The 5,572-nt window shown below is 33.9% G+C and overlaps 1 pseudogene; it reads right to left on the bottom strand.

Moving 5' to 3' along the window:
- Window positions 1-1,348: 1,348 nt before the first annotated feature.
- On the bottom strand, window positions 1,349-2,237 carry LOC143597452 (uncharacterized; annotated as a pseudogene).
- Window positions 2,238-5,572: the final 3,335 nt, after the last annotated feature.

Below are 5,572 nucleotides of genomic sequence, written 5' to 3'. Positions count from 1 at the left end.
AGTTAGGCGAACTTGAGTAGGTAGGCGAAGTTGTGGATAACTTCGCTTAACCTTATATCTTCGCCGAAACCCTACGTATCCTGACGGCAACTTCGCCTGATGAACACGGACGTTTTTGCAGATCTGAAATATGGATTTTACGAGGTTTTTGACGGTGCAAAGGCTTGAATACGATGGTAGGAGGTAAGATTGACTCAAAAACACAGAAAACACGTCCCGCGAATAGTCGAAACGGGAAGATTTCTACACCCGCGTGAATATCCCGAACCACACAATCGAGCAAATGCTCTGATACCAATTGTAGGTTCCCTGGATGGATCGCACGAGATATCTCGATCTACTCAGGTGCGGAATCCCTGCGTAGATCGTTACGAGTATAGAACACGAATCACACGAACACACGAAATGAACACACGTTATATAATAACTCAAACACGTGATACGATATCACTATTACAGACACACGTTACAGCTCTCGTAACAACTCGAACAAACTAACACGAACAACTGATTCTTAACCAAACAGCCGTAACCTAGGACTATTTATACACGACAACTTCGCCTGGCATGTTCAGGCGAAGTTGTCCATAACTTCGCTTGACTAACAAGTTCGCCTAGGCGAACTTGTTAACAACTTCGCTTAAGACATATATAAAACATAATTAACATTACAGACTCGATTACAGACACTAGACTATGAACTACTGACATTATGCACCAACAAATGGAATGTTTGAAAATCCCAATCATGTGTTTGGTTGGTTAATATGTTATTCGAATTGGAATCTTTTCCATTCTATTCACCTCCATTCAATCTACTAACATATAAATAATAAAATAACAAAAAAAAGATAATTTTAAAAATCTAAAAATATAAATATCAGAAAATTAATTAAAATATTGAAAATTTATTTAAAAATAATAAAAAAATAAAAAAAACTAAAAAATATATTAAATATGTGTAAAAAAATTAAAAATAATTTGAAAAAAGTGAAACTAATATAAAAAATCTAGAACTACTAAAAAAACTGAGAAAATAATAAAAAACAAATATATATGTTATTATGCTTGTCACACAATAACACATCATAACACCACCATAAACAAACATTTGATTCGGTTAAGTTCAGAAACCCTTATCACCCATCTTCATCATACATGTCTAAACCAATAATAAATATAACATATTGTTGCATATACTAATTATAACATATCATACTAAGACCAATGTTCAAACATACAATTAGAAAGTTTTCAAAACGCGAATAAAAGTCGTTCCAACATATGACGACAAGCTGTAAACAACTAATAAAAGTACCAAATACGAACATATGACATCACCAAAATTTTACTTAGACAACAAATACCTTACCCAATCCTCTCTTTCTTCTTCACCCAAATCCCAAAAGGTCGACACCCTATTATAGTCACTTTTGATTTCTTCAATAGCTCTAAACTTTTCCAATTAATACAAAGATTTCATTTTTTTAATCTCGGAAGTGATCATCGTTGTTTTCTTTTCTCTCTCAAGTTCATACTTTATTCCTTCACTCAATTCGGCCGACGTTTCCGTAAGACGATCACCAAACAAAACAAGTGCATCATTGAAATTTTGAAACAAAGAATTAATTTGGCCTGCACGTTTCCTCTTCTTACCTCAACCACTTGAAGTTTCTTCCACTTGAACACTTGCATTAGTGCCTTCATTATGACTAAATTCATCAAATTCATTATCCATTTGGTCATCTAGTTCCTCCCTATTCGCCTCTTCTTCCATCTCGGCCACACTTTTGGCGCTATTACCTTGAGCTCGATCACTTCCAAAGATAATACACATTTCTTCATAATGAGGAAAACTTTTACGTTTCCATTTATCTGCCGATGGATGTTTCTATTGACAAGATAAGATTATAATAAAAAAACATCAATACATTTTATGATTAACCAAATAAAAAATGTTAATAACATAAAAATCTAACACATACCTCAACATAAGCTTCCCACACGGGAGCTTCAGCGGTCACACAATTATGTTCTTTATCATAACCAAATCCACTAGTGTTTAACATTTCATCAACGATTACCCAATCTTTCTTCATTGTTTTGACTCTTGATTCGATGTGCGGTCTAGCCCGAAGGTCCGTTCCGGGAAGTGATTCTTTCAATGCTGATTCAAGATGTTTCAAGTACCCGGTTCTAAAGCCATTGTCGGATTTAAATGCTTTCGTGTTAACCATGTCTACAAAGGCCTCAATAAGTTTTGCATCTTCTTTTGCACTCCACCCTCGATAATTTCTATTGCTCTTCATTTCTATAGAAAAAACATGAACTAAAACATCAATATATATATATACTATATATAATATAGGAGTGAGGGACCTCTTAAATTTTAAAAGGTATCACTCTTGTTGCATATAGTACCAGTAGGAATGCATATAATTATAAGAATTTATGGGTAAATTAGTCTTTGCTTATTCCAAATTAAATATACAATAATGGTCCTTCAACTTCAATCAAGTTTTGTTAATATATTAAATAGTTACACATTTACCCCCTAATTATAAACCACCTACCCCACGGCTTTTTAACGGCCGTAAAATTTTCACATGTTAATATTTTTTCTAAAAAATTACACCATAAAAACGACCATTTTGTTCTCTTTAATTTGAGCATAGTATTGCTATAGTTTATTAATTTTTAAAAAACTAACATGTTACGTGATCAGTATTACCGATAATGGGTCGGGTATGTTCGGCTAATGGTGTTGGAACGGGTTAGGGTTGGAACAGGTTAATACAAAAAGAGTTAATTTAGCTAATGTCAGGATGAGTTTAGATCGAAAGGGTTCATGTCAAAACGGGCTTCGGGTTAAAACATTTTCGGGTTGGAAGAAGTTCGTCAAAACAGACTCGGTATTGAAATTACTGTACATTTCATCTTTGCTTTTTGCTATTCGCCACCAGTTACGCGCGTTCAAACATCAGTTACATGGATGACATTGTCAATACATGCTGGGTTGCTCGCGTATAGGCATTATGTGGCGCGCTTACTGGCATTGGTTACACGTCCGAAGCCACGTTAAGTGCATATCACCTTCGGGTTATGCATATTCCGTTGCGAGGTTACAAACGTACTAGCACCGGTTGCATTTGCGCATACACCGCTGCATCGCGCGGGCAACTGGCTAGTGTGTGTATATATATATAAAGTAATATAGTGTTTAAAATTAGCATAAACGATACAAGAACACAATAACATAAGAATCACCTAAAATTCATAATAAACAAAAGCAAACAAACAAAAAACATCCCAAAAAAGTATTTAATCATCCAACACCACCATAATAGCATAATCAACACCAAAAATTATAAGCAAGTATTTAATAATTCAACATCACCAAATAACATACTCAACACAAAAAATAGCATAATCAATTAGTTTCTAAGACATTCTTAATCAATTGGTAGTAATCCAAGAGTCAAACATGCTTTGGGATTGTTTCTAAATGTTGTCCACTCATTTAAAGTTCCAATATAAGTTATATTATCTTCGTCTTCCTCGTCATCTTCATTCTCAATCATGTTGTCGACCTCGGTCTCTTCCTCGCCCTCGTCATCATCCTCGTGCTTGTCCTTATTACCAAATGGATCTATTGACATTTCTCTTTCTATAAAGATATGAGCAAACAACATGCCATTATGATCCTATTTTTTGGTAATGGGATAGTATGAGTGATCTCTCAAAATTTCCACCTTGCCTTTAAAATACCAAAACATCTTTCTATTACATTTCTTGCAGACGAATGTTTCATGTTAAACAGTTCTTTTGGATTAGTGGGTTGGTGTCCATCACGCCAATCATTTAAATGATATCTTTGATCTCTATAAGGGGCAAGGAATCCTTTTCCATTTGTGTATCCCACATCTACCAAATAATAACCTAAATATACATTATAGTTAATAAACACCAAAACTTCCTCAATTTACTATATTTATTCTATACACCTAAATGATATATATATATATATATATATATATATATATTGTTACATACCCGGCCTTGAGACTTTCAATCCATGTGGCCTATCAAGAGCATCTCGAAGGACTCTACCATCCGCCGCCGACCCTTCCCAACTGGGTAACACATATATAAATTGCATATCTTGTGAACACACACCTAACACATTCGTAGCAATCTATCCTTTTCTTGTTCTATATTTAGGCTTTTCTTCACTAGGCACTAAACATTTTATATATGTTCCGTCCAAAGCCCCTAAACAATTCTAAAATCAAAAAGTACAAAAATGTGTTACTATACATGTCTAATCCCTAATGCAAGTTATAAAAAAAGTATAATGATTGTATAATACCTTGAACCATTTCCACTATTAGTGCACGGTTTTGCGTCTCGAGTCTTTGTATTTATCGTATTTGTCGTTTTAGTTATGGAATAAACTATTAAGTTATTAATGTAGTTCGTTAAGTAATAGTCTAGTTCGTTAAGGAAGTTTAACGAACTAGATCTAAGTTAATATCTCTCCTGATTCGTTAAGGATGTTTAACGAATCAGGGGGTGATTCGTTAAGGTTATTTCATTTAAGTGTATGTAACGAAGTGGATGCTAGTTCGTTACGGAATGTGTAACGAACTAGATCCATCTTCTATATATAGTGGCTTTTGTCCACTGTTTAATTTAAGTTTTTGAGTTATCTTAACGAATTGCTGTCCAATTACACTCTCAAGCTTCATACTAATCTTATCAAACACATACATACAATTAATATATATATATATATATAACGTATAACTGACAATCAATGGCAATTACGAGCTAGATCCGTATTAGGTTAATTATACATAGATCAGATCTGAGATCTGTGTGTTGGTTTAACGAGTTCAAACAAGTGGTATCAAAGCTGTTGGTGCTCTTTTGCTCTTGATTTTGATAGTTAATTCGTTATTACGAAATTGTTAAGTGTTATTTTGGTATAATTTTGTTTTCGGTTGAGTTTTGATAAAATTGAGTTTGATTTAAACTTGTTATGGACTGATTGGTTTGGATTTGAGTGCGTTAAGGTATTGGGAATAAGTAGTGAACTAGAATTGAGATTTGGTTTGGATTAGTGTGGTTTTTGGATTGGATCTGGTTAAGCCGAAAACAGGGGTTTGGTTTTGGTTAAATCGGATACGAGTTGAGTGTTAATTGAGTTGCGAGTGCATTCGCGATGTGATTATGAGTATTTTGGTAGGTTGTTTGAGTAATTTGGTTAATTATAGTGTGAGTAATCCAGATTTGGCTTCTGAGTTTGTGTTCATAAGTTTTCCAGAATTCTGGAAAATTTGAGGTTGTAGGTTTGAAGATTTGAAGATTCAAATGGTTCGTTAATTTTTCAGCCTAATTCGTTAACCTTTCAGCATAATTCGTTAACATATTGGCTAATTCGTTAATAACATTGGCTAATTCGTTAAGATTATCAGTCTGATTCGTGAACCAATTCGCTAAGTATTCTAATTCATGTCAACTAGTTCGTGTGACACGTGTCTTACCTCGGTAACTGTTTTATAACAAATTT

The sequence above is a fragment of the Bidens hawaiensis genome, unplaced genomic scaffold (assembly GCF_021521415.1).
Source record: "Bidens hawaiensis isolate Kalapana, Puna unplaced genomic scaffold, B.hawaiensis_p1.1 tig00001792_1, whole genome shotgun sequence".
Lineage (NCBI taxonomy): Eukaryota > Viridiplantae > Streptophyta > Magnoliopsida > Asterales > Asteraceae > Bidens > Bidens hawaiensis.
This window is presented reverse-complemented; position numbering and strand designations above follow the sequence as displayed.